The 18,547-nt window shown below is 54.0% G+C and overlaps 1 long non-coding RNA gene across 1 annotated transcript; it reads left to right on the forward strand.

Annotated features, from left to right (window-relative positions):
• Positions 1-5,248: 5,248 nt before the first annotated feature.
• On the forward strand, positions 5,249-11,902 carry LOC113631686 (uncharacterized). The gene is made up of 2 exons (XR_003437500.1): positions 5,249-5,794; positions 11,485-11,902. It is a non-coding gene; the product is annotated as an uncharacterized LOC113631686 (long non-coding RNA).
• The last annotated feature ends 6,645 nt before the right edge of the window (positions 11,903-18,547 follow it).

Consider the following 18,547-nt stretch of genomic DNA (forward strand, 5'->3'; position numbering starts at 1 on the left):
ATGCCCACCAAAGCTGGCATCATCGGCGTCCAGCTGTCCACCCCCCGCCCCTCACACTGGTTCCATTCCCAGGGCTGCTTGTCTCCAGCCCTCACCTCCCTGGGCTGTTACCCACGTCCTAACTGGAATTCCCACCTCCTCTGCCAGCCTCCACTCTGGTCCTTGGGTGTCTTCCTTCAAGGCCAATGTGATGACGGCCGCCCTCGGCCTGAAGCCCTTCAGAAGCCCTGCCTTCTCTCGTGGGCGAATTCAGACTCCTTGTCACATCGCACAAGTCCCTCCAGGATGTGTCTCTGCGGCCACCCTGTCATTCCTCAGCTGCTTCCCCACGACACGCTCTTGCAAGTGAGAACACGCACACACGCACATGCTCACACGCATACATACACGCTCACACACACGCTTACACATGCTCACAAACATACGCACTCTCGCACACACATGCTCTCCCACACTCACACACACGCACACACCCCTACACAAGTTTCAAGCCCATAATCCCCTGAGCCCGCCACGCGGATTCTCCCCTCCCCCTGGGCCTGCCCACTCCCAGTTCCCCCTCTGTCTTTCCCCATCTTGCAGGACGCAGCCCGAGTGGGACTTGCTCCAAGGGGCCTCCTGTCCTTCCAGGAAACCTCGTTCATTTTCTTTAGTGCCAGCGAGGGAACGTGCGGTTGCTTCATTTCCATCACTTACCGTCCCGTGTGACAGCGACGGGGTTGGATCCACAGCCTTTACTAGACGGAGGCTTCCTCTGAGGGCAGCCGAGGCTGACTCCTCTTCACGTGCCCGGCACACGGCAGAGCCTCCGCGCGTGTCCGAGGGCCTCGATGGATCAGAAGTGGGACCCAGGGAGATGGCACACCTCACGCCAAGGACAGAGACAGAAGGGTGGGTTGCAGCCAGGAGTCCAGTCCATCCAGACGCTTCGTGAAGATGGAACTCTTATCTTCACGTAACTACTTCAGACAAACACCCCACAGGAATGATGACTGGAGGGGACTGACACCAAACGTGAGGACACTTTCTAGAAATGCAGCTGGGGGAGGGGAAGGTGTCAGGATGATCCCATGAGTCAGTGGGGCCTAAAGTATCTTTCGACAAAGGCTATTTACCCACCCGTAGGGTAGGCGCTAGTCTCACAACCTATGAAAAAACAGGCGACTCACTGATGGGAGAGCTTAAGGCAGGGAATGAATTTGTGGCCAGTGGGCCAGAGTGAGGAGTTGTGTGACAGGTTACACGAAGAGGCAGCTTGGAGGGTGAGACAGGGACTGGGGTCGGGGCCTGAGGATGCTGTCCTCCGGACTGGCCGACCGGCAAGCTGGACAGGATAAGAAGCCTCTTTGCCTCTAGAATTTTAGAGTGGAAGAAATAGTAAAACAATGTACTTCAGCGTTTCTCATCCAGAGTGTCAGAATGCCCTGGGACTCCTGATCAAGTATGAGAAAGGGTAACGTCCACTACAAACTAGGGAGTGTGCTCCCCCCGGGCGATTGGATCACCAATGCTGCTGAATTGCGGTGTGTCCACCGTCGACCTGGATTCCAGCAAAAGAAACAGGAAAACCACAGGTTTAGCCCAGTTGCTTCCTTCTAAGAAGGAAGGAACTAAGGGCCAAACCCCACTGTTCCCCTCCTGCTGGGTCCCAGGGCTAAGTTAGGTCTCAGGGCTCCAGGTCTGCAGCCCGCGGTCCGCTCAGTCCTGTGGGCTGCTCTTAGCGCCACTATTGTTATACCCCGCAGATGTAACACGAACGACCCTGAACTTTAACAAAGTGCTAAAGGTTTGGGGTTTGGGATCCTGAAATTCCTTTAGGACCCATCTGCTTTCTGTGCTAATTTAATAACGTGAATAACAGTAATTGTTGTCTTTGTGTGCGTGCGTAATTATTATTGCTAGGGTAAAGATTTTAACCTACAGTACATCTAAAGCGGTGACCCTCAACTGAGGGCATTCTGCACCCTCCCACTCTCACCCACACCCCCGCGCACTTGCCAACGCCTGGAGACAGTTTTGATCGATGCAGCTTAGGGAAGAAGTACCACGGGGATCTAGTGGGCAGAGGCCAGGGACGCTGCTAACACCCCACAGGGCGCCGAAAGGACCCACAGCAAAGAACGATCCAGCCGCAAATGTCAGTCGTGCCCAGATTGAAAAACCCTCGTCGGAAACAAACACCTCGTCCTGAAACAGGGTTCTGTCTCCTTGGGGGCAAGTGGGTTCCGCAAGAGCGCCTCCTCTTCCTGGATAGACCCAACCCTTTGAGTAATCTTGGCCAGAGGAATGGAAAAGTTTTCCAAATAAATCCTCCCAAACTGTAGGCTCATTCCAAGGTGCGTAGGTGGGAGTGAAGCCACAGCCTGTTTTCAGGAACTAATCCCCAAACCGCCCAGAGGAACCAAACCAGCAGGAGAAACTGTCCTCCAGCGAAAGGTGGGGCTGCGAGGACCTGAAGGAGAGGGACCAGCTCTTCCAGCCTCAGAGAGCCTGGAGGAAGGTCCTGGCCCCAGTCCCGGGGAGGGGAGGGGCCGAGCTGGCGGTAGTAGCTGGATGGGGGCTTTGATCCAGTAGCTGTCACTTTGACAACATCTCCCCACTGTTGCCCCTCTCCCTGCCGTGACGTGGACGCTGAGATGACAGAGATGTTCAGATTCTGTTTACAGGGAAGCTATTGATAGAAAGTGGGTGATACTGTACACAGCACTGCTGCACACCCAGAGGTTCCCATACACTCGCCCCTTTGCCCATCAGCGTTCTTTTCCTTGGGTTTTGCAACTCCAGAAGTCAGGGACGGTGACAGTTCACCTGACAGAGCCCCTGGCAGAGTCCTGCTTGCATGCGTGCCGAGCGAGCGTGTGGTGACGGTGACGGTGACGATGAACAGAAATGCACCGCATTGCAGGTTCCTCTCCCACAGGGACAGGTCTCCCAGGTGGTAAGTTCATCATACATCAAGTTCCCCTTAGACCCTACTTCTTAAGGGAGAAGAAAGAGAAAAAAATGCTTGTTGCGTCTTGTCATTTTAACAAGAAGACAGAGTTCTAGGCTTCTTGCCTTTAAACAACCAAAAATTAGATGAGAGTCGCCCTTCAAACGTCAGAATGGCATTTAGCCCGACAGCTCTCTCCTTGTCATGCGCAGGGAGCTGCTCTAGTCAAACCTGTCGGCGTGGAGTCAGTATCTCAGCCTTGGGTCACTGTGTCAAAGCTTTGAGCAAGTTGGAGAGAGAGAAGCCGGCCTGGGTGTCCTCTGACACCGGGGGACACCCAGGTGTCCCTCCCCACCATCACGTCTGGAAGAGGAGGGAGCAAGCCTGACATGGGAAGGGCCCGGGAGGGACGCCTTCAAGTGACTGCTTTGGGGAGACCCTAACGCCTCTGCTGTGATGGGTTCAGAGACAGAACGAGGGGCCATCCACCCGGGGAGCTTCTGGGGCTCCAGGAGCACTGAGGCCTCGCTGGGATAGACTGGGATTGTGTGTCAGTTACCACTTTCCACGTGGACTCCTGACACAATCTGGGGCACGGACACTGGGTCCACTGCTGCCGAGGAAGCCACGATTGATGGAGATTCGCCAGCAGTCCAGGCAAAGGGTGATATTCCTTCGGCGCAGGGGGAGTACACACCTTCCCACCCTCTGACAGCCTCGCAGGATGGGAGAAGCAGCTCCCTGGGCCAGAGTTCAGGTGCCCCTGGGCCTTTGGCATCCACGGAGGCACCCGTGTTGCATCAGAACCGATGGTGCAGGGGAGAGTTGAGCTGAAAATGCAGAAGCTGTCTTTGCCACTTCCCCTGGGGTTCCAGACCCTCCCGACTGTTCTAGAGGCCCAGGCTCTGCACCTGCCTCCCGGGCAGGTACCCTGGCAGGTAACCTGGACGTTTCCCAGACCGATGCTCCGGCGCCTCCTGCCCCCCACGCACCCTGCAGGTGTGGCCACCTGAGTCTCTCTCCCCTGAGTAACTAGGGTGGAACGACAGCACAAACCCAGCCCAGCCCTGACATCAGGCAGCCGAGAGTCGCCTCGAGCCAACAGTCAGAGTCAGCGAGAATCATGAAAACGATAGAGGCAGCACAGTGAAGTGCTTTTTATTGGAAGCACGTGATTTATTTCATTATCCACATTTTAGGCCGTTTAACTTGTTTGTGGCTGCCAATAACTCGTGTGGTTTGGAGAATGACATCTAACGGATGCATGTAACAAATCCCTTACTTTGGACAAAACATAAAGGATACATGATATTTATCTGTAAAAATTGCCGCCACTTCTAAATAAATGTTGGATTGTTATTTAAAGAACACTGTCAGGGGACTTCCCTGGTGGCGCAGTGGTTAAGAATCTGCCTGCCACTGCAGGGGACACAGGTTTGATCCCTGGTCTGGGAAGATCCCACATGCCACAGAGCAACTAAGCCCGTGCACCACAACTACCAAGCCTGAGCTCTAGAGCCCACGAGCCACAACTTCTGAAGCCTGTGTGCCACAACTGCTGAGCCCATGCGCCTCAACTACTGAAGCCCGCGTGCTATAGGGTCTGTGTGCCACAACTGCTGAGCCCGCATACTGCAGCTTCGGAAGCCTGCGTGCCTAGAGCCCGTGCTCTGCAACAAGAGAAGCCACCACAATGAGAAGCCCACACACCGCAACGAAGAGAAGCCACTGTTCGCCTCAACTGGAGAAAGCCCGCACGCAGCAACAAAGACCCAACACAGTCAAAAATAAATAAAATTAAAAAAAAATAAAGTGAAGAAAGAACATTGCCCAGGAAGGGTCCAAATTATCCTCGGGGCGCCTGTCTGTCTTGGTTCTGCCCTGCGGGCAGAGATCGGTGGAGACATCTCAAACTTTGGGAAAAAGTAGTTTATACCTCAGCTAAAGGAGGGCCTTTTCTCTTTCTGCTACTTGCAGGGTGGGGTTGGGAGGGGGGCTGAGAGGGGAGGAAGGGAGGGACTTCAAGCAAAGATCAGGGTCCTACAGAGAACAGACTTGTGGCTGCCAAGGGGGAGGGGAGTGGGGGAGGGATGGAGTGGGAGTTTAGGATTGGCAGACGTAAACTAGTATATACAGAATGGGTAAACAACAAGGCCCTACCATATAGCACAGGGAACTATATTCGATATCCTGGGATAAACCGTAATGGAAAAGAATATGAGAAAGAATGTATATGTATGAATCACTTTGCTGCACAGCAGAAATTAACACAACCTTGTAAATCAACTATACCCCAATTTAAAAACGATGGGGGTCCTTCCCTACCCGCTGGGGAGTCCATTTCCACAAGAATATGAGACGGGGAGCTTGGGGACACCCTCTCTGCGACTGAGGAACTCAAGTTTGCCATGCGAGAAGCCACTGGGCCAAGGCTGGCAGTGATTTCGGGGGAGACAGCACATCACTTTCAGGGTTGGCCTCTAAGAGCCGGCAGAGCCGTGACAGGATTTTCAATCTGGACACACCCGCTCCTCTCTGGGTTTGGGCTCAGATTCCACGGCCAAATCTGTGCCAAGTCTCCTGTGTTCAGACTCGGTAGGCGGTGGATGGAAGGCGTGGAGACCCCTCCTGAGAGCGACAGCGTGGGCCAGCGCCACCGGCTAGGGCCAGCCAGCCAGGGAGCAGCCCGCCCCGTCATGCCGAGGGAAGCCAGGCCTCCTCAGTGAGGGTTTTGTCTTCAGCAGGAAAACAGGAAAGGAGGCCATGGAGCCACCGTGCAAACTGCGGTCTCTGTGCTCCCCAGACCCCATCGCCTCTGTGGCCCTGAGCACCGCGCTCGGTGCTCTGGGCAGCAGAGCTCAGGTGAGGGCCACCTCCCCGGGGAACGCAGCTCTGAAGCCGGGCTCACAGCTGGGTGAGCGGATACTGGCTCTCTCCCGCCTTGCCTGCCAGCCGGGCCCCCTGAAGGCCGGCCACGTGCTTCTCAGAGGAGCCACCGCCGCTCCCTTAGATGACCCGTCCCATCACTGTCATGGTTCACTGTCCACGTGGTCCCGTCGGTCCAGGCACTGGTCCTGATGCAGGGATGGGAAGGGGAGCTGGTCTGCTTGGAATGAACCTGAGTCTCTCTGGGTGGCCAGTGACCTCTGGGAGATGGTCACTCTCCTGGTCAATGCCAAGGCCCTGGTTTCAGCCTGGAGTCTGAGTTACAGGTGGCCTGGCTGCCGTGGTGAAGGCCGGTGACAGAGTCCCCTCAGCTCAGTGCTCAGGGCATCTCCTGACACCTCCAGCGCCCCTGTCTTTCTGACACACCGCCTGACCTGCCCCAGGAGGGACTTAGCTGTGAAAACCTGCGTTTCTCCAGGGCCTAGAGTCAAAACTCACATACATTTGTCCCCAGCCTGGGCGGACGTCACCTTGAATGTTCTGAGATATCTTGGTTGTCAACCTCCTGAAGCGTAGGCTCTGTGTAGAGTTCCCCTTACGTCACGCAGAGCCCAGCCGTGTGGTTTGTGGCGACGGGGAGAGTACGTGACGGGGGAGATGGGCTTGGCGCCCAGGAGACCGAGCCCTGCTCCCCACCGTGTCCCGACCGCCAGGCTCACATGCGGACGGCGGGTGGGCAAGCGCCAGGTGGACTGTCCACCCTTGGGGGGCCTTCCCCCACCCCGCCTGCAGCATCCCCTGTGTCTCTAAGCCACGGCCCTGAGTGAGCTCCCCTCGGGGAGATACCCAAAGCTCTGCCTGCTTTGATGCGTGCACAGTCATTTCTGCCACCGCGTGGCCATGAGGCTTCTTCTGGGAACTGGTGTGGAGTCAAACATCTAGCGACCTGTCCACACGACGGCCAGTGTGGGGCCGCGGGCCAAAAGGAGCCTGAAAGTCCTTGCGAGCCTTTCCTGCCGCGGCCGGGAGGAATCCAAGCCCCTTCCCAGCCCCGCCCCGACTGAAGCCACTGTTGTCTCCTGGGTTCATCATCATCTGTTGCTGGGGGGGCTCGGAGGGACAAAGTGCCCTCCCATTGGGGCACATCCCACGCTCACTGGCAACATGACTGTCCTGCAGGGCACTTCCAAACCCGGGCCCTGACGGGCGCCCTGACCAGGAGGTATGTGGTCACCCGACTCTCGTGCCATCTATGCTGCCCCGGAGCCCACAGAGCTCCCTCTCCAGCCTTGGAGGGAGGGGCGTCTCAGCCGCCAGGCCAGCAGCTTCCAGATTTCCTGAGCCACGGCCATCCTGAGGAAGACATTGTGCATTGGAGGGCTGTCTACGCGCACACGCACACACACGCACACACACACACACACACGCTCACATTCACCCCACACACTCACACACATGCATACACACACATACATACACACGTACACACACTCACACACATGTACACACACTCACATTCACACACATGTGTACACACACTCACATTCACACACATACATTCATACACACACTCACACACACGCACTCACATTCACCCCCCACACACATGCATACCCTCACACACACACACACACGTACACATGCTCACACACATACACACACTCACACACACGTACACACACTCACATTCACCCACACTCACACATGTACACACTCATATTTGCACATACACATGCACACCACACACACGTACACACAACAATCAAATGTGCAATGTGTCCTTATAGTTCCTCTTTTATTTTGCCCACTTCCCAGTTTTTATTTAAAGCTGCTCACAACTATGCACCCGATTTCATGAGTCACTGACGGGTCACAGTCCACAGTGTGAAAAGCATGACTTGGGTCTCCCAGGACCACCAGGTAAAACTAGCCCGGGCCGTTCCCTAAACTCAGGTCCGACCGTGTCTCTGCTTCGAAGCAGCCTCTGGATGTCTCCCGGGAGCCTGTCGGAGACGCAGATCCTCAGGCCCCACCCGAGACCCGCTGACTCAGAATCTGCACTTTACCAAGGTCCCCAGGTGACTCCCACGCCATTAAAATCCAAGAGACACTGATTTAAACGCCTCTCCCAGCGGAGCCGGCAGGAATTTCACAACTCCGTGCTGGCGAAGCGCTGAAATCACCCCCGGGGAAACCAGCCGGGGCGGGGCTGCTCTCTAGTTTGTTTAAGGAGCAGTAGGAACACCGGCACCCAGGACCCCAACCTCTGCGGCAGGGTGGGCGTCACTGCTGGGAGCTGTGCGAGGGGAGTGGTCGCCCTGATGAAAGGCGCGGGAAGCTCAGGGTGACCAGGTAGGGTAGCCAGGCCTAGCAAATACGAATACAGGCAGTACCAGGGACACACTCATATTAAAAAGGTTGTTGCTGTTTATCTAAAGTTCGGGTTGAACTGGGCATCCTGAATTTCACCTGCAGCCCTGCAGCAGAAGCCGATCTCCCCGTGCAACGCACACTTCTTTCTCTCTCCTGTCCCAGCCCTCCCACCCAGCCCTGCCACCTCCACCCTGCAATCTTCCAAAACAACGGACAGAAATGGGGCACTGGGGACGTGGTGGCCCCAGGCATCCTGGGAGGTTGGTTCTTGCCCTCTGTCCTTCTGGTCTGGTACAAAGTCTACCGGCACCTGGCAGCTGGGTTGGGACTGGCACCCCGCCGCCCCCCGCTGCCCTGGTTCTTTCCATCTGGGGACCGCCTCTGACCTGCCTCAGCCCAAGAGCCCTCCAGCCTTTACAGGCAGCCCTACTCCCACCTGGACAGAAGGAGGGCAGAAACGCCCACAGGCCCTGAGCAAAGCTCTCTGGAACCCCCTTCACTTTAGTTCAGTGAGGTTTTCCCGCAATGACTAAAAGGCTTTCAGCAATGGCAGCCACCAGTCCAGCTGGGGAGAAGGGCGGTTTCTCATGGGAGAATCTCCCTCTCTCGGCGAGCACATCATCATGTTGCCTTCAGTGGAGGCTGGAGAGAATTGCTGCAAGGTGAGGGGTGAGGGGTCCCCAGGGCCAGTAGGGGTCTTACTCTCAGGGGAGACGTCAGGGAGAGGGGCCGGAAGGCACCCTGGGCGCCCCCAATCCAGGCCGCCTGGTGTTGCTTCTCAGGTAACTATGGTGTTTCCTACCATCCGGTGTGACAGGCCACCTCCCACCCCCAGGGCTGCCCGGCAGGCTCCTGGGCGCCCTGCTATTGGAGAAACCCCGCCAAGTGCCTGGGGACGGGGGCAGCAAATGAGGAACTGCTGGGTATTTTGCAAAAGAGGCGACTGGGTTATTAGACAAATCATTTTAAATATGCAACACCATTCGGGCTGCTGCAGAGTTCATAGAAATATGTTACAAAACCAAACAGAACATGGTCCCTTCCCTTAAGGAAGGGAGACCTTTGCAGCAGATGCAGGCAGCTCTCTGGGACCTTGGACTTGTGCCTGTGACGGTCATGTCCTCAACTGGCTGTGTCGCCCGCCCTGACCTGGCCAAGGACCCTTCTCCCCCGACATAACATCCATTCATTCCTTTAGTCGCAAAAGCTGATGTCCTTTTCCTTGGAACACGGACATTTCCAATCGAGCCTATGGTGTGGATTAGATTTTATTCTGCCAGGAAATTCTGTAAAACACAACCATGCCCTTGTTTATACATTGGGCAAATTTAGAAAAATTAAATAGGCGTTAGACCATCTTTCCGCCATGTGCCCTTTGAGTGTGTGCCGTCATTCACCCAGTAGAACATGGAGACTGAGATGAATGCCAAGGGCAAGTCCCCGCGGGGTGTCAAGCAGCCTCCAGGCCGGAGGAGGAACCGGGGAGGAAAACACAGGGGAGGATGCGGTCACAGTTGTCAAACCGAGGGAGGGTTTTGTTGTTGTTCTTTGTTGTTTTTCCCAGAAGGAGGAGATGCTGTCATGAGGTGAGCATAGACATGGGGGTCTGATTCCCCCACCCGTGCACTTGCACGGGTCACTTAGTCCAAATCAGCCCAGTTTCCTCGCGAGGGAACGGGGACCCAACAGTGCCCATCATCCCAGAAGTTGGTTGAGAGACTCCGTGAACCGCCCAGAACTAGGGGGCCTCCCTGAGGTTTCCTCCTCCTGGGGAGGACGTTTTCACAGCCTCAAATAAGCAGGGGTGACATACCCAGCTCACCAAACTGACACCTCACTCTTTGTTCACAGCCCATCTCCATAATTAGAACATGAGTTTCAGGAGGGCACAGACAGGAATGTCAGGAGGGAAAAGACAATGCCCTATTCATAGGTAATTGGCACTTGATAAATGTTTATTGGACAAGTGGCTGAAAATGGGAAAGAATGAATAGTTAAGGGCTACTGCCGCTGAGTGGCAGAGTTTTGTTCACACATTGGACACACGCACTTGGAAATCAAAGGATATCCTTATTTGCCTGGCAATTATGTAAATGTTTGCCCTTTCCCCAGAAGGGTTCTGGGAAGCAAGTTGAAAAGGGCAATAGAAACAATGCCACAGCTGTATTCCGAGGACAGGTATGGGCAGGTGTTAGAAAAAGAGCTACAGGAAGAGATCAGGCATTCAAAAGAAGGAAAGGGCAAGGCTCGGTGTGGCAACACCACCATTTTCTCAACCCAGAAATATTTGGAGAAGGATTTCCAACTTTGTGCTTTTAAAGCCAATTGTCATTAGTGAACCCAGACGTAAGACCTCACAAGTGTGTGTGACCGCGGTTTATGCTGAGCAACTGTACCCACGTCCCCACCTGCCCGCCCACGGTGCCCTCCAGGTTAGAATCACAAGGAAACATGGCAGGTTCTCTTCTTTGCAAAGGGGCCTGGAGGCCGGGCGGTCTTCTGCCTGTCATTTGGAGCTTACTTTCCCTTGTGAAAGAGGCGCATAGGCCGAGAGTGCCTACAATGTGTCTATTTTTAAAAAACTCTTGAACATGCCAAGTTGCATGGGATGCAGGCATCAAAAGTTAAGTGAATGAGATTAGAAGCCAGACACACCTGAGCGGGTGAGAAGCGTGGATCTCTGGGGAGGGCCAGCCCATGGTCTTAGACGTGGAGCTGGAAACGTCTGCCCCGAGCCGGCCTGGCTTCCTGTCCCTCTGGAACAGGCGTCCTCCTATTCCGTCTACAGTCCCGCCCTCATGTCCAAGCCTCATCAGCAGAGAGTACAGACCATCTCCCATCACTAGCCCTTTCTCCGAGGGCTCCGTGGGGAGTGGCATTTTCTGGAGAATGATTTGTCTAATTGCTGGCAATGTCACTTCCTTGAAACCTACTTGGATGGCCAAGGACCTCAGCAAACCATGCCCCGTCACACAAACATCTTGTCAAGTGTGTATCAGTGCTTGACGTGCCTCCACCACTAAGTTCAAACTCAAATTCTTAAAATAGGGATGATTAAATCCAACTGAATCTGCCTGCTTTTTTTTTCAATTGCCTTGAAAGTTCACTCTCAGTTTTTGTCTGGGCGCCTCAGAAGAAATGTAATCTATTATTATTAGATCATCACTATTATAAGATCATTGAAATGCCACCTTATATAAGAGGAGCTGCTTAGGGGTTTAAGCACCCCTTGAAAGGAAGCACGGGACTTTCTGAGAATAAATTAAAACATATATCTTTTCTCTTCCATTAAGATAAAATGCAAATGAAGAAAATCCGATTCAAACGAATTTAGGAGAAAGAGTAAGTTACTGGCTCTTGTAAGGGAAAACAGAGATGGAGTTGGCTTCAGGGACGGCTGGATTCAGGATTCAGATGCCCCAGCCTCCCCTCTCCCCGCTCCTCTCTGCTTCCCTCTATATCTGGACTCTGTTCTCTCCACATGCAGAGTGGGTCCCTAGCTCCACTAGAAAATCCTGGAAATGAACCTTGGCCACCTAAGGTCAGGTGGCCAAGCCAGTTGCTTGGTCACCTGACCAGTTGCTGCAACCGTGGAGATGATTGCATGAGAAGATGCCTCATGACAGAGAAGGGAAGAACTTCCTCAAGAGAAGAAAGTGCTGGGCAGACAGAGCAACAATTGTTTCTTATTAATCATGTCTCTTTACTCTGTATTTGATCTTTGATTTCTGGGGTGGACTGCCCCTCCCAGGGTCAGCCGATGCCTAGAGATAGTAAACAGCTCACCTGCTGGGGAGCCTTTCATACGCAAACCAGCCAAAACAGACCAACCACCTCCTATGAGGGGCTCTCGCACTCAGGCCACGACCCCTCTGCCCCCATCGCTCAGGTCCAGGGACCAGACAACCAGGGTCTGCTTGGTCTGCGTGGTCTCTGCTGGGCTCTCACAAGGCCACGGCCCCAGACAGGCTGCCCTGGGTGAGGAACCCTCCCCGTTCTTGTCACGTGAGTCCAGGGCAGCGGGCCTGGTCACGGCACCACGGTCACTCAGATGGTCACTCTGTCCCGCGCGGCCAGGTAGCGTGCTAGGTGCTGGAGACGGTCCCAGAAGAAGGTCTCTCCTTTTCCACTCTGTTACAACCTGTGACAGCGGAGAGGGACCCTTGGCAGCCACACGTTCCATGATACAAAGCGGGGCCCCAGGGCCGGGCAGATGGTCAATTATTCACTTTCCCTTGGGGGAAAGGAGATACAGTGGCTCTTTTTCAACCCCATGGAATTTTCCAGCTTCCAGTGTGGCTTTTGTAAGGTGTTAATTATTGGTTAGGGTCTTAGGAGATGTCAGCAGATCCGAGGTTGGAAGCAAGGAGTCGCGTGACGGAGGGGAGGGTGGGGGACCGCGGCCACGCTCCAGCCAGAAGACCGCAGGCTCACCCTCAGCTCAGCCCCCAACACAGCCTGGAAACTCACGTCCGAGAGCCTCCCTAAGCTTCGTCTTCCCACCAGCAAAATCGGGGTGATACCTCCCCACCTCACGGCCCAGCCGAGGGGATCAAATGAGACACTGGCTGTGAAGACTTTTTGGCAAACATAAGGTGACCCACGTTATGGCTGTTCATTGTGTGTCATCGTGAACATCACTGGTTCTCACTTTTGCCCCAAGCCTGCCACTGAGAATTATTTCCCCTGTGTCCCAGCGGGCAGCGTTAGCAGCCCTCTTTTGGGACAGGAATGGGGAGCATTGCAAACCTGAGGCTAAAGGCTGCGACCAGACTTGCCTCATTACCCCACGAGCCACGGAGGGAAGGAGGAGAAGCCTCCTGGACTTTCCTGGTGCGGGTGGAGACAACGGGGACCTTTGTGTTGGCAGGTTTCACTCGAGCATGTCCCCAGGCCCGTCCCGAGTCCCCATGTGCCCCTTCATTACGTACTTGCTCCATCAGGGCCTGTGGCCTCCGTCCTTCTTAGGGAAGGCTATTTTACTGGTAAGTTAGGGCCGCACGGAGCCACGACCAAGGCCTGATGTGAGCCACGTGCCTCGTGACCCTAACCTGGCCCAATCTTTTCTTTTGACAGATCCTTCTGAAACGTAATATTAAGAGTGTGCAAAGCAGAGGCTCACTCCCTTAGCTTGGCTGACGCCTGGTCAGTCACTCATGGAGTAAGGCCTACGATGCTCCCTGCTCCACGCGAAACCCAGGGTCGCAGGACATCCCCCCAGAGGTGTGGCTGGGCCCACGCAGCCCCGCAGAGCTCGGGGATCTGCAGGTAGCATTCGCAGGATTGCCAAGGGCATCCTTCCCACAGGCAGGGATTTGATCTCCTCTTTCCTAATATCCCAGGCCAACACAGTGTCTGGAGTTTTCTGTTTCCACTAAGCAGCTAATTAAATGGGTTGGCCAAGCGCACATTCTACACCTCAGAATCCCATCGCCTGCTGTGTGCTCCATTAGGTGTTTATTGATGTCCCATTAGTAAAACACGCACTCTTGGGAGTGTGAACCTAGGTGAAGATGGGAGTTTAAAACCACTTATAAATGGTCACGTCAGTGACGTGCAGAAGGAAACTTGGCCCTGGATGATGCTCCAAAAATGGAGCTGGGGGCTTCCCTGGTGGCGCAGTGGTTGAGAGTCCGCCTGCTGATGCAGGGGACACGGGTTCGTGCCCCGGTCCGGGAAGATCCCACATGCCGCGGAGCGGCTGGGCCCGTGAGCCCTGGCCGCTGAGCCTGCGCGTCCGGAGCCTGTGCTCCGCAACGGGAGAGGCCACAACAGTGAGAGGCCCGCGTACTGGAAAAAAAAAAAAAAAAATGGAGCTTTCAAGTCAGACAATCACTTGAATACAAGAGTCCTTAATACTGCATCTCAAAGGAAGCTTATAGATCCAAAGGAATGAGGGTGACTAAAACCTAAATATTGTACAAAAGCAATAAGTGTGACTAAAACCTAAATATTGTAAGATCTATTCCTTCTGTTTTTGGAGTTATATTTAACATGTCGAGCAGTTTCTTAAGGGAAATCAGATATGAGATCCAGCATTTTTCTTGCTGTGACTTGTAAATCTGTACTCTTAGAGCCTCTTCCTACTTACACCCGACAGAAAATAGCTCTTTGCCAAGAAACTACCGAGGCTGCAAAGCTGGAGAATGGGCAGCTAGCTGGCTCAGGACCTCCAGGACGTGGCTCCCAGCTGGGAGACCACCCACTTCCTCACCTGTTATATGGGGTAAGCAGAGCCAATCAACAGAGCTCATGTGAGAATGAAGGAATGTGTCTGTAAAGCACGATAGAAATTCACAGCCCTTCACTAATGTTGGTTGTTAGGAATAAATGTCTGGGCTGGAGCAGGGGATGCGGAGGGACTGCTTGGCGGGCAGGGGTCCATTACTCCTTCTTCTTAATTCACAACCAATGATTGGTCTGACAGAAGGTGAGAAGTGACATTTCTTTAATTTTTCAGCATGGGCACATTGAGGATAGCTTTAGCCCCTCGCATACCGGCTGTGGGGTCTGCACACAGGGCAGGTCGCTCTACGGACCCCCAGGCATCCTCACGTGCCTGGTACCTGGCTGGACCCCAGGGGACGCTGCACAGAAGCACGTCCTCAAGTTTCTTCTCTCTCAGCATAAACCAAATTGTCTGCTGCTGCGGCCAGTCCCTTAAGGCTTGTCAAGAAACAGTTGCGAAGCGTGAGGCATATTGAGCTTATCCCTTGGCAGAGAAAATCAATTCAGTGCTTGTAGGAGAAACCTCATCGTGTATAAGATCAGGTGGGTGAGCGTTTCAGTCCCTGTCTTTTCTGGTCTTTATTTTTCTCCATCAACATACATGCACGGAGGCATCCCTGTGTGCCTATAGCTGTCATTCCCTTTCTGGGTATTGAGTCCAAGTTTGGAGGGAAGGAGGGAGGGAGTGGAGAATTTTGCTTTCGATAAAGAAAGAACCCTGCTATCCTCCTGGAGCCTCACTCTCCCTGCCTCAGTGCAGGCTGTGCGGATGTGTGCGTCCAATTAGTTTGTAGGACGGGAGACTGAGAGGGCACCCGCTGCTATTAGAGATCTAAAAACATACGTGAACCTCCAACAATATATGCAGATCTTGCAGAGGTCTAAAACAGATGGGATGTTTGGGGTTTTAAATACATTTATATATTAAGAATATGCTATTTAACCCTTAGCCGCTATGATGATTGAGTGACAGAATTCAGAATGGTTATGTCCTCTGTTGGAAACCTGAATGTCGAAGATGGATCCAGGCAGCTCTTCCTGGAGAAGCATCCCAGACAGAGGTCAAAACACGTCTCCTTGGCTGGACCCATGACCACAGTCCAATAATGCAAAAGCCAACTTGTGAGATGTGTGCAGAGGTATTTTCTCACATTTTAACCAAGGGACCGAGGTCATTACGTATTTAGACATCATCCCTCCCTACTTCTAACTGTTCTTGCGATGGTTATGACATTGACCGTGCGTCTCATACATTGTCAGCCTTTACTAAGGGTCCATTAGGTGCTAAGCACACTGTGCTAAAGATGAAGTTTTCAAAGCCCACGGTTGTGAAGGGCTGGTGGCGTTTCACAGAGCCAGACATGTAAACATACGAGGTTGGGGGCGAGTGGGGAGATACAGCAAGAGTAAGCTGTGGCCTCTAGTCTGGGGGTGTCTCCACCAGCCCCCGGGCCCTTCTCCCGGTCCAGATGAAGACCTCCCATCAATAAATACCCAAACCAAGTTCAAATCACACCAGTACAGCCCAGCTGGTATTCCCAGCTTTCACTCACCCACACACACCCAAAATGAACATTTGATACAAATTCTCATTTACACATTATTCCTCACTTGGAGGCTGTACAATTTTTGATAGTTCTTGCTGCCAACTTAGATTTCCAGTAATTATTTTAATTTGTTACCCTGAGTCTCTAGATCTTCATGCATTTCCTCGGCAATGATCACACTGCCCCCCGACATCTCCCCCCCTGCCCCTGTCCGGTGAGGGGACTGCTCTGAGACACACAGATTGGTAAGTTTCCCAGGTAACGATTTGGTTTTTTTTTTTTTTTTTTTTTTTTTTTTTTTGCGGTACGCGGGCCTCTCACCGTTGCGGAGCACAGGCTCCGGATGCGCAGGCTCAGCGGCCCTGGCTCACGGGCCCAGCCGCTCCGCGGCATGTGGGATCCTCCCAGACCGGGGCACGAACCCGCATCCCCTGCATCGGCAGGCGGACTCTCAACCCCTGCGCCACCAGGGAAGCCCTTGGGGCTTTGAACATGGAGTCGCTGGAAGTTCACCAGAGCCGTCCCGCCTTGAGCCCTTTTCAGTCCTTTTCAATAGCGAGCGTCAGCATTCCTACCGGTCACACTCTTCTTAAGACCCCCCGACTCCCAGTGACACCCCGCCTCACCTCTCACACCTTGCTCACCAAACCTGCATCCCTCCGAAGGTCTTAGGCAAACTTCCCTCTTCTCTGGACTCAGTACCTTGAGGCAGACCTGAGATCACAAATATGCTTAATTCTTTTTCAGAGTCTCCGCCCTGGACCCAGCCTCCAGAAGGGCTTTAGCCACTGATTCACTTAGAATGCATCCAGTTGCCACCAAGACAAACTCATCTATCGGTGGCCTAAAACGTGAGGACATTTATTGCTTATTAACAAGTCCCAAAGCGGCGGCCCCAGGCTTCGTTCACTGACCCCACGATAGCACTGAAGACCTAGGGCCAATCCTCCTGCCTGGACAACCTCAGGGTGCAGGCGCTGTTCCCGCCTTGATCACAGCATCCGTGTAGGAGCTCTAAGCAAGGGGTCTCCCCCCTCCTTTTCCATCCCAGAGACAGACTTGCTGCCCACAGCTCCTTCCCTTCCCAGCACACGTCCACTCATGCCCCCAACCCCAGAGCAAGCACCACAACTGACGTAGAAAAATCAGGATTGGTCCCTGGGGGAGGGCACGTTGCCAACCCCTCCCCCTGAAAATCGGGATTCTATCAGCAAACTAGAGGGGCGAGTGGCAGCTGGGAGGCAACCAATATACTTACCACAGTTGCTTTCTCAAGAAGTTATCTAAGAACAGACATAAATCTAATATTGGAGCTGGGGCTTCATTTCCACTGTTTGTCGCAGCATCTCTGCAGAAGAGAAGAACAGGTTCCTAGGTCCTGCCAGCCCCAGCACTCTCCTGGGGCATCCTCCAGCCTCCGGAGAAAGGGGGTGAGTTTGACTTGGCTCGGAAGGGTTTGGTCCTTCTTCTGGGGGTGACATAAAAATGTCCATCCACACAGCTTTTCGGCCAAATCTGCAAGCAGCTCAGGGGCTCCTGGGACGTGAATGCAGGACCCAGAACACAGGATACGCTGGGGTCCCGCGGGGAGAGAGGGAGGGGGCTGTGGGTGACTGTTTCGCATCCGCCCTCTTTTGCCCTCCCAGGACAGAAGCAGTGCAGTTTGGGGAATCGACTCCAGCTTCAAGGAGGGCTGGGGCTTTGAACAAACCAGCTCACTGTGGTTGACTCATCTCCTTTCTCTGTTCTGGGTTCAGGAAACCAGACCTAAGCCAGTTCGCAATTGGCGTTCCGACTGCGACAGACACTGGTCAGAAGGGAGGAGGTGGCCCCTGCAGGGACGACTCTTGTTCCGCTGTGGGAGGAGAGATGCTCCCCACTGAGAGAGCCAGCTGCCATCAGCACTGGCTTTGCAGCACAGGGCTAACGCGGAGCACCACTGAGAGACGCAGAGGGGCGCCGTTCTCGGTGACGTCACCAACCCTGCCGTCCGCGTCTGCCCTGGCCTGCAGGTTTCTGGGCCTGTGGGCTAAGGAACTAACTCTGCATTGGTTTTTCTATTATTTGCAGCTGGCGGCATCCTAACCGATTCATGGGATCAGCAGAGGCAGCAAGAGCAGGTGCTGGGATGCAGACGTCGGGGTACCGACACAGAGGCAGCTCTGAAAGGGCAGCCAGACATTCCACGTCCCAGTGCAGGAGAGTCAGTCAAGGGTGATTCGGGCAAGTCTCCGTGCCGGAAAGGCCAGCCTTGTGGAACCGGGCACAGCAGCAGGAGACCCAGGCTATGGCGAAGTACTCAGGAAAGCCCCAGAGCCACACAACAGGCACAACCTCACCATCCAGTCCTCCGGCGGGGGTGGGAGGTAGGGTATGGGCACCCACCAGAGCTAGTAATTAAATGACGGTATCTCCTACGATTTATTAAGGGCTGACTGTACGTCAGATGCTGTGCTGTGTGCTTTACATACGTTATATCATCTTAAATGCTCTTTTTTCTTGGCTGCATTGGGTCTTGCGTTGCGTGTGGGCTTTCTCTAGTTGTGGCGAGCAGGGGCTACACGTCGTTGTGGTGCGCGGG

The sequence above is a fragment of the Aethalodelphis obliquidens genome, unplaced genomic scaffold (genome assembly GCF_003676395.1).
Source record: "Aethalodelphis obliquidens isolate GAN/ISIS:26980383/991018 unplaced genomic scaffold, ASM367639v1 scaffold34, whole genome shotgun sequence".
Lineage (NCBI taxonomy): Eukaryota > Metazoa > Chordata > Mammalia > Artiodactyla > Delphinidae > Aethalodelphis > Aethalodelphis obliquidens.